General features: G+C 32.0%; 1 long non-coding RNA gene across 1 annotated transcript; it reads left to right on the forward strand.

The window, feature by feature from the left end:
• Positions 1-75: 75 nt before the first annotated feature.
• On the forward strand, positions 76-2,586 carry LOC149562700 (uncharacterized). Its single transcript, XR_016363517.1, has 2 exons — positions 76-121; positions 1,821-2,586. It is a non-coding gene; the product is annotated as an uncharacterized LOC149562700 (long non-coding RNA).
• The last annotated feature ends 9,393 nt before the right edge of the window (positions 2,587-11,979 follow it).

Below are 11,979 nucleotides of genomic sequence, written 5' to 3' on the forward strand. Positions count from 1 at the left end.
GGTCTTTCACACGGCCTGCCCTATTATTGAAGATCCGCTCATGGTGGGAAACACGGGAGAGATTTGGGGACGGAAGGGAGCAATTGGAAGGCAAGGAAACTAAGCAAGCATCAATTCACAGGTTCCCATTTTCGTTACATATTTAAATCATTGAATACTTGTTTGATCTCTGAATTCGAAAGTGTGAATATGTAATTTGCATGGTTTTCTTGTATATTGATATTTGTTCCAGTAGGTTGAATGATACCATAGCCGTTGTATGTGAAACGATACCATAGGTTTCTTACCGAATGCTAGAGGGGATTGGGTTGTAATTTTTGACAAGAATCCATTTGTTACATACGATAGTCCTTTAGAAGTTGTGTTGTAACCTTCTACGTCTCATTAGACTGGTTTGAAAGCCACACCTTGTCTCTTTAGGGGTCTTGACACCCTGTTTGTATCTGGTTCCTTTTAATTTCTTACATTGACTGTATGTGCTGGGTCTTAACACCATCCAAGACCAGTCTGGGAGTGGTGTGTCAATCTGTCTTGAAGCCGATTGAAATATGAGATGCCATGTTGGACATTTTGGGCCCAAGACCCAGTAAAATATCCTCTCTGTTCAGAACTTAGTCGCAAATTAAGGAATGGGTTTGTTTTTATGCGTAGTTATATGGTATTGTATAAACATGGATTAAGTTTGAGCCATTTTAACAGTTTTCATAGTGAAATAGTCATGAATTAGATAGTGATTTTATCCAATATATATTGACTTAGGAGCCATCCCAAATCAAAGGAGAAAGAGAAATTGTGTACTTAGATCACCATGATGGATATGACCACCATTGATTCTTCTTCAAGTGTTTATGTTCTGGTTAAACTTTACTCCAACATTTTGAACATAATATCAAAATCTTTTGTATAGGTTCTTTAAAAAAAGAGAGGAAAAACTATATGTATTTACATTAGTCACACAATGTTAAATCAACATTTAAGTGTTGGGCTAAACCATAGAAAAAGAATGGACATATGTGTTTTTCATACACAAAAGTAATAATTTATTTTACCACGACTTTATTAGTTATGTTTAGGGACTAGTAACTCATAGAAAGATGTTGACTTATAAATTATCATGTTACATAGATGTGGTCATTTCATGATGCATACGTGACATTTTTAGAAAAGATATTATTGTATTCTCATTGCCTCCTACATTATATATAGATTATGATCTCATGATGAATGGAAAGTAATGGTCTCATTCTTGTTACTTACTATACATCTTGTGTATTTATGATCTATGAGAGCAATTCAAGATAGGATAACATGCTAGGACTATAGTTTTCTTGTTAGCTATGTGAATGGTTTAATATATGCGTATTTATAGAATGTGCTAATTATTGAATTGATGGTAGTACTTGTTGCACTTTTGAAAGTTGGACTAAATTTCTTGCTAGAGATGAGCTAAGATGTTGTAATAAAATGATCTATGATAAATGGACTTTATGGTTTTATCTTTGTAAGTAGATGGGTATATGGAAGTCAATGATGGATATACCTTGTTATGTTTTTAATTACTATAAATGATGGAGAAGGGATTGTGAAATTGAAGTGATAACTATCAAAATGTTGTTTTGATTATTTGGTTGACCAGTTAATGTTTTTGACATTATTTGTGTAGCACGATTCCATTACTCCTCTAAGTTTTACTTGTTTAGACTATCTCGATGCCGGGCTGGGTATCTTTCATGTCAAGAAAGATTTCGGGGAAGCTTAACAGCTTCGTGGTAGGGTGGAAAAGCACTCTTATAATATTCTCGCCTTGTGTTCTTAGACAGGTTTCGGAGCTCTTTTCAACTTGGTCGCCATGGTTATACCCCTTGGTATTTGGTATTTGGTATTAGTAATCTGGTAACGAATTTACAGTTTCTTTTAAATTTAAGCATATATGTAAAGTTAATGATAGTTAATCGACTAATCTTGACTAGTCAATATTCAAAAGACTTTGACTCTCGTTGATTTTTTCGCATATTACGGAGATTGCTGATGTAGCATTTGTTTTGTAGGGACAGTTATTACAACTTTTAAATAGGTACCAAAAGCTGTTTGCAAGCAAACATGAAAGACAAAGTTCTGTTGGATTATTAGGACGCTAATTTCCAAGAGTTGATTTATCCCTTCTGTTTTATGCTTGGAAGAGTTTTACTTCTGTCATTTTTCAAAAAATGGAGCCTATGGATTAACTTGTGTGTGCAGGGGAAGACTGGAGCGATGTATTATATGAAGAGCAAAAATTGCAACGTGGGTCAATTTGAAGAATTCTTGGGAAAATTTGAGCGATGTATTATCTAAGGGTAAAAATTTGTAATTCTTAGGCCAATTTGAAGAATCTCATGATCGCAATTGTTTGGCTTGGTCCAAAGACGACATAGTGTGAGCTGTAAGATTAATTCTCTTCATTAAATTGGCAACGTCAATTGTTTCTTAAGGGAAAGGGAGTCATAATCTGAGATAATTTTTTTAAGAGGGAGCACACTGCAGAAGAATAATGTTACCATTGTTATTGGTAGGATTGATGATATCCTTAATCATTTTGTTTTCATAGATGATGATTAAAGCTAATGCTCTCTTCCTAAATTTCTTTTCGCCTCTCCAATGCTTTCCATGCCCGTGAGATTATTGTTTACTTTGTATAATATTGCTATTTATGTTTATATGTCAATATATCAATGAGCCATAGCTTCAAATGCAATGTTCATCTTTTTGATTGGTATTTACGTTTATTGTTTTTATTGCTACGTCTTGTGTTGTATGATGGAACTACTAACCTAAGGAATGCATTGATCAATGTGTTGAAATCTAAGGAGAAGAGAGAATTTGATGAAACTTTATGCACACAATAATTTAATTAGACATTGCTATTGATTATCTAAACATGCTATATGAAAGGCTTTGAAAAAATAGTTAAAATGATGTGTTTATTGCTACGTCTTGGGTAGGTAGCAGGTCTTAAATTTCTCGAGTTTGAGAGTGTTTGAGATGTAGGGTTGTTAAACATGAGATGGATATCACACTCTATATTTAGGTTGGACGATTAAGAATACATTATTTGGATGGGTAGGATCACTTTCGTTTTTTTTAAAGACTAAAATTAAAATAATAAGACTGTCTTTAAAGTGAGTATTGTATAGAGGAGCAATTTAGCTAATATTGTCAAGGTAAATCATTTTTTTAAGAATGCAAAGTACATATTCTTTTGTAATGAAAATAAACATGGTAAATAGATGCTTGTTATGATATCTAGGTATATTTATCAATTGAGGTTGCACTCTTGATATTTTGTTTGGAGCTTTGAATTGTTGTTGTGACTTTCTTTTAAGGCTTAACAAGAGTTGTTTATTACAAAATAATATTAAAGAATAAATCATGCATAATAAATTAAGTTAGAAGAAAAATACTAGAAAATAGTCAGAATATGAGTTAGATTGCTTTCCAAATTTGTTGAATATGACTTAGATTGCTTTCCAAATTTGTTGAATATGACTGCAAGCCCAAGAAGTATGTTTAATAATTTATAGCTTGCAATCAAAGAGACACTTGGTGGAGGGATTGTAAAGCAAGGTGATATGTCTCCCACAACAATTTTATAATGAATAATCTTTTCAAAATTAAGGTTTGGTCTTCACTTTCGACTAATATACATAGTGCTCAAGATGAACAATCTGGGTTTAGGTCAGCCTAGATTCCATTTCAAGTTTAGTCTTGACTTAAATATTGTACTTTGCACAATAATGATGTTGTGCAAGGATGTGGCATACAAATCCTCTTAAGTTATATAGGTTTTAATTCAAGTGTCTTCTGTAAACGACATCATGGTCTCATTCTTGATAAGAAGTCATGTTTGGACAAATTGGTGTTACTTGTGCAAGTTTGTAACACTTGCAAAGATTAGTACATTTGGAGAGAAAATATAAAAATCGAAAGAAACTAGTCACCATGGAAAATACAAATTAGTAACATATGATGTTAAAAATGACAGAGAATTGAAGATATGAGTAAAATGTACATATATATGTACTTGAAATGTTGAGGATATTTTAGGAGAAAATTGTTATTGAGTATCAATGCATATACAAAGTGGTTCAACTTATGTAAGGACAGATTTCCTCTCGATACATTGGGTATTGTACAGTTTGTTGAGAATTATACACTAAACCACAAATTAAAGTTCAATCTTAATATTACCTCTCTACTCAACTTATTATTTTCTACACAATATTCTTACACGCACATGATAACACATAGGATGATATAAAATTATTTAGAGAGTATCACTTCTACATCAACAATGATTGTACTCATTCCATAGAGTTTGTGCAAGGATGCTTTCAAGATTACTACAACAATTTTAGGGAAAATAGCATTAGATAAAATCTATACATCATATGGTTGGTAATTGCACCTTACAATCAGACTTGTTTAGGGGGAAGTGGAAGCACTCAATAAGATATGTAAATGTAGGTCTCCCACTTTTCGTTAACATTCAATACAAGAGAAAGAGGGTCTTGCAAACACATCTCTCAATATAACACAAATTAGATTAACAAAACTCAAGTAGGATGAAGGGACACCAATAATAAACCCAAACTATATCAAGGAAGTACACAAGCAACTCCTTTTTCTTGCAATGCAAATTGATTTAAGATGCACAATGTAAACATAAATTGAACTAACTGATTTAGTGACAAGTGTAAAATTGATCTAGGTGCTAAATATATGCAATCAACCCAACAATATAATTGATTATCCTGTCATTAATCATGTACTTGTCTATTCAATATCATCAACAACATCATGTTAAAAATACACTTCATGAAATAACCATTCCAATTAACATCATTAATTAGTTATGCCAACAATCTCCGCCTTTGACATCGATGACAACACTATTTTAGGGGGAAGTGGAAGCACTCAATATGTAAATGTAGGTCTCCCACTTTTCATTAACATTCAATACAAGAGAAAGAGGGTCTTCCAAACACAACTCTCAATATAACCCAAGTTAGATTAACAAAACTCAAGTAGGATAGAGGGACGCCAATACTAAACCCAAACTATATCAAGGAAGTACACAAGCAAATGCTTTTTCTTGCAATGTAAATTGATTTAAGATGCACAATGTAAATATAAATTGAACTAACTAATTCAGTGACAAGTGTAAAATTTATCTAGGTGCTAAATATATGCAATCAACCCAACAATATAATTGATTATACTATTATTAATCATGTACTTGTCTATTCAATATCATCAACAACGTTATGTCAAAAATATGCTTCATCAAATAACCATTCCAATCAACATCATTAATTAGTTATGCCAACAATCTCCCCCTTTGACATTGATGACAATGCTATTTGATAATATATACATAAGTGGAAATATTTTCCTCTACATTCCTTCTAAGAATCGTCTGCACACTTTACTCCTATGCTTCGATTAATCACATTATTCCTGTGCCAATACTCCCCCCTATGAGTATTCTTCCTGTTTGACTCTGCATCATCTTTGTTTTGCTTACTTCCTCTTAGTTGCACCCCCTCCTTTATTATAACTTCAAGTTTTTCCTAAAGAATACCATGTCCTTAACCAATGTTACTTCTATGTCACAACTTTCCATTTCTATCTATAGGAAATTCTCCTCCTAATGTATCTCTCTCCCTTTGACAACAATGCCAAACACGATCAACCATTTTATATTTACTTTTGATATTTTACTTGTTTTACCTGACCTCCTACTTGAACTATCTTAGACTTCTCCCTTTGTGGAGTAGTCCACTTGTAAATCAATTCATGATTATGATCTTTTCTTTTATGCATATGAACAGATGTTATTTGCATCTCTCTTAGTTACTTATAGATAGGGGTAGGACCCCTAACTTGCCTCTAAGATATTCAACACTCTCCTTAGGTAGTGGTATAGAAAATATGTCTACAAATTATTCCTTAGTAGGAATGTATTCCAATCTCACCTCTTTCTCTAGTAGAAAATGATCCTTTTATAGCTATATGCTTTATTTTTTAATGCATCACTAGATTCTTTAAAATGTTTATAGCACTAGTATTATCAAATATATTATAATAGGTTCAGTTAGCTTCTCATGTATTCCTTCTTGTATTTTCTTTATCTAAATTACTAACTAACAATTAATTGCAACAACATATTTTGCCTTAGTTATAGATTGTGAAATTCAATTCCTTTTTTGCTTGTCCATGAAACTAATTTGATTCCAAGATAGAAAGATTGTCCACTTGTACTTTTTCTATCATCAAAACTTTCCACCCAATCAACATCTATATATATCTTTAGATCAAAATCTCCTTGTTTTTCATACCATAAACCCAAATATTTAGTTCCTTTTAGATATCTGAATATTCTATCCATAGTTCTCATGTGTGACTCCTTTGGATATGATGAAAATCTTGTAACTATACCAACTGTATGAGCTATATCCAATCTGCAATGAACAACATACTATAACTTACCTATCATTGATTTGTACAATGTTTCATTCATATATTTAGACTCATCTTAGATAATTTACAACCAATGATCATAGGTGTACCTACATGTGTTGAATCTTCCATGCCAAATATTTTCAAAATCTCTTTGATATATTTTAATTGCGTTATGTAAATACATGTCTTCATTTGTTGTTCTTGAAGTCCAATAAAGAATTTGATCTATCCTATCATAGACATCTCAATTTACTTTCTCACTTCATCAGTAAATGATCTACTCATTAACTTATTTCCTCCAAATATAATATCATCAATAAATATTTCAGCAATTAATATCCTATCCTCATTTTTAGCTTTCAAACATACATTTCTATTATCACTTATTCTTGCAAAACCAATCTTAATTAAATATGGATGTAGTCTTTCAGACCATGCTCATGGTGATTTCTTTATACCATATAATGCTTTATGTAATTTACAAACCAAATTATTACCTTTTTTCAATACCAAATCTTTCAAGCCGTTCTATGTGTACTTCTTCTATTATTTCATTCAGAAAGGAAAATTTCACATCCATTTGATAGACCTTAAATCCTCTATAAGATGCATACGCTACTAGTATTTTGACTCCTTTCAATCTTGCAATAGGTGGAAAAGTCTCACCACAATCTAGTCCTTCCTCCTGAAAATATCCATTACAAACTAATCTTGCCTTATCACCTTTCCATTCTCATTCAACTTATTTTGAAAATCCACTTGGTACTTATGACATTTTTATTGCTAGGCATGGGTACCAATGACCATGTCTTATTTTTTTCAATTTGATCAATCTCTTTTCTCATTGTTTTCATCCAATCATCATCCCTTAAAGCATCTTTTCCTATCTCAAGTTTAATTTTTGATAGCAAACATGTAGTATCTCTAGCACATATTTGACTTCTAGTTAATACTCCTTCATTAGGATATCACCAATTATATCAGCTAAACTATGATTTATCCTTATATGCCTTGGGGTTACTAGTTCTACATTGTGACTTAGTTCATTTTCATCATCTTCTCCAGTCTAATTTTTATTTACCAATTGAGAGCACTATTTGCTCCTACATTTACATGTGGTCTTTTGTATAACTCCATCAGTTCATAATATAGAAGTTTGCTATAACCTTTTGGTTTCCTCATGTTGTCTTCTTTATTCTTTTCTAAAAATTCATATATTTTCACACTTGCATTTTTTATTATCTTATTAGTCCTCTTATTTAAGCACTTATTAGCTTTTCTTTTTATGGAGCAACCAACAAAAATTCCTTCATCTCTTTTACTATCAAACTTTCCATTCATTTCATCTTTCTTGATATAACATTTAATACCATATGCTTTGAAATAACTAACATTAGGTGTATGTCCAAATCGAAGTTCATATGGTGTCTTGTTTGTGCCTTTCTTGAGTTGTACCTAGTTCAATTTGTAAACAACAATAGTGACTGCCTCTCTCCAAAATTTGTGCCACTCCCTTTTTTCAACAATGTTCTTGCACATTCCACAATGGAACTGTTTCTTATTTCAACAATTTCATTTTGTTGTGGCATCCTTGGTGCTGCCAACTATCTATTAGTTATATATTCATCAAAGTATTCATTAAACTCATGCGAAGAAAATTCACCTCCCTAGTCAGATCGAAGACATTTCAAAGCTTTTCCAGTTTCTTTCTCAATTCTTGCCTTATACATCTTGAACATATGAAAAGCATCCAATTTAAATTTTAGAAACATCATAAACATCATCCTTGAATAATCATCAACAAATAGTATAAAGTAGTTATCACCATGATAACTTTCAAGACCAATTAGACCACATAAATTTGTGTGTACCAAATCTAGAATGTTTTTATAAGAGTAGACCTTTTTGGTAAAGCTTGAGCTAGTCATTTTTTCTGACTGACATTCCTTGCACATTGCATTCTCTAGTTTGACCTAAAAAGGATACCTCTAACACTTTCCTTCTTACTAACTGTAACAAGATTGTTTACGTTTATATGACATATTATTTTATGCCACAACTAGCATTATTCTGCTTTTTTAATCAAACAATGTCTAAGAGAGGTATTCAACTTGAAAAGATCACCTCTTGTTTGTTCACTGGTAGTAATAAATTAATCAGATCTTCTTGATATCTTACATTTTATATTACTAAACTCAAATCTAAATTCTTTATAATTTAACTAAGATATACGTAACATGTCATATTTTAAGCCATTTTTCCAATAAACATCATCACATGTAATATTATCAGTAAGAGCAATAAAACCTTTACCTCTAATTACAAAGGGAGAACCATTTCCAAATCAATGAGCCTCCATCACAATATTCTATTGTAATAGACTTATTCTTATCATCATTACCATTCATTTTTGAAAATAATCTTCTACTCAAATCATGTGTGCATCTACTGTCAATAATCCAATCGTCATTACTATTCATGCTCGACATTAATGCATTTTCTTCACTGTCCTCAACATTATTGGTAGAGAGATCTTTTACAAGAAAAAAAAACACTATTTCCTCATCATTATAATTTCCATTAGAATTGCATTCATCATCTTCACCATCCTCAACTATGTAGCACATTGTCTTGCTTTTCTCCTCAAATTTATTGAATGTCCTTTTCTTCTTCACTGTACTTCTTGGTTTTGTTAGGGCACCTGTAAGAAAAGTGACCTATCTATCTGCGATTATGACACGGATTTGGACTCTTTCCTTTGTATCTTCCTCTTTCTTTAGGAAACCTCTTGGCTATTAAAGCTTTAAGTTGTTCTAATTATTTTTTGTTAGTGATTAAACAGTGATAATCACGTGAACTATAAGCATCAAAATTTCCTTCATCTAATATTAAGAGTAGCTTGAAAATAGCTTCAATTGGAGGTAGACTATTTCCATAATACTTGATTCAAATTCAATCAACTTTCCAATTAATGAATCCAATGTAACCTTATCAGGATCAATTGACCTTTTTTCTTCACTAGAAAAACTCTAATTACATACATGTGTAAGGTTTCTGAGAACTTTACCTACAACTTCTTCATCTTCAAGTTTTCCTCCAGCTCCTCTAATAGAAAAAATGATTGCTTTTATCTTTGTACTATACTGACCAATTTTTTCATCATCCTGCGTCTTCATTTCATCATAATTTCCTTTAAGATTGTCAACCTTTGTCTTCAATACATGTTCATCACCTCCATGCACTTTCAACAATTTGTCCCACATGTCCTTAGCATTGGTCATCCTGTTGATATCAACATACTCTATGTCATTCAAAGAACTTGAAATCTCTATCATCACTTAGATGTGAGCCAGTTATTCTTTATTATCATATGTAGTAAGGGTTCTTGTTGGTGGTACATATCTTGTTGTATATCCAACAACAATGTCTAAAAGTCCTAACAAGTGCAACTTCATCTTGCTCACCCATGTGTCAAAGTCACCTTTAGCTTTTATCAACTTGGGTGCATCTTTCCTATACATCTTGAGATTTTTCCCCTCATATGTTTAAGATTCTCAAATTAGGGAACCAATGCTCTGATACCAATGGTAAGTATAGGATTGATTACTAGGGGGGGGGGGGGGTGGTTGGGGGGGTTGTAAATTAGTAATCACTAACCCAATAAACCTTCAAGCTAAATAAAAATTATTAATCTATTTAACCTTTAACCTCTTAAACTTCCTATCGACACAATAGGTAAAATAAACTTTAAAGTAGTATGCAACACATGAAAAAATCCACACAAGTATAATACTATTAAGGTTTCATATGATTGCAAATGTATTTGCATTCCCTCTTCGGTATGTGCTTTCCAAGTACAGATCTTAATGTTTATATCTAGTGCAGTAGAAGAGACATGTCTCTATGTAAATCAATATTGGTTATTGTAAATTAATTTTCATTAGACAATATAAACACACACACACACACACATACATATACATATATACATATATACATGTACATACATACATACATACATACATACATATACACACACATACAATTATTTTAAACGTAAAGAGTAACTAAAAGAGGAGGGGTGAATCAATTACAACAAAAAATCCCCTATCCCTACATGTCAATTCAAATTTTCCACTGATCATGCAATATTCTCCAACTCAGTTAACACAACAATCTTATGATTATTAAACAATTTTTATCTTTAGTAACTTAGTTGCAAAAATATAAAACATAAGCAAATAACATGAACATAGATGACACCAAGATTTAACATGGAAACCCAAATTGGGAAAACCATCATGCAACTAGTTACAATATTTTTTACTCTTATGAAGTGAGCCCTATTAGGATCCAACCTTGTTAAAGGTTACAATACACACTGTTAAGTATGAACTTGTTAGAGGATTTAGATAACCCTGTAGGTGTGGCTTGTTTAGAGGTCTTCAAACACTTCAATCTTGAAATGTTTCCTTGTTAGAGGATTTGCAATATGATTGTTAAGTCAACTTTGTTAAGAGATTTCTTTATTGCTACAATGGTTAGAAAGTAACATGAATTTGACCTAACTTATGAAACAAGTTCTATCTTTGTAGATTCAGATCTCTATTTTGGCTTGACTTCTGGATCCTTATTGATCAAATGTTCTTTGCAACTTATCTTCCACATTTTCCTACTCTGCTTAGCCTTTTCTCACATAGCTATCTTATTCCATATTCCACACTTTCCTTTTTTTGTTATCCTCACAACTTGACCTTTCTTATATGTCATAAGCTAGGACAAGTCGACTTGAATACCCTTCTAGGTAATCAATAAACATCCAAATAGTCAACCTCAATCAATTAATTATTGGACAATTTTATTTTGTTGTCACTCAATCAACATTGAGATTGAACACTCAATTAATACTGCAAGTCCTTTGATGTCCAACCACTCGGTCAATGCTCCAAGTAGGATACTCTTCATTAACCAATTGCTTGGTTAATATTAGAAGTTCTTCTTTTCCCGATTGCTCGATCAATATTGAGATATACAAGGTTAATATTGAAAACTTTTCATTTCTTGGTTAAGAATGGCATTTGTGTAATATCAATGACAACATATAATTGAAGAATTGTTTCCAAAAAACTCCCTTTTTGACATTGATGGAAACATATGTCAACATAGACTTGATAAAAGTATAAGCAATTGAATAATATCCTTAGTTTCATTCTGATTCTCATCCATACCAACTCCCTCTGAGATTATGCTTGGATTTGTCTCTACTGCATCCCTATCAACACTCTGTTGTGAACTACTATAATTTTCTCCCTCTTTGCTATACATTCCATCATCTGAATATCTTCCTTCTGCTAGGATCTCCCTCTTTCTCCTTGACATTGAACTCTCTCTCAATCTTCCTTGTTGACACTAAACTCTCTTTCTTTGAAATCAAATGCTAAAGGATAAAAACTTTGAGGTTACTATGTACCTTTGTAC

This window comes from Cupressus sempervirens, chromosome 4, assembly GCF_028749045.1.
Source record: "Cupressus sempervirens isolate cs-2001-9-10 chromosome 4, ASM2874904v1, whole genome shotgun sequence".
NCBI classification, from domain to species: Eukaryota; Viridiplantae; Streptophyta; class Pinopsida; order Cupressales; family Cupressaceae; genus Cupressus; species Cupressus sempervirens.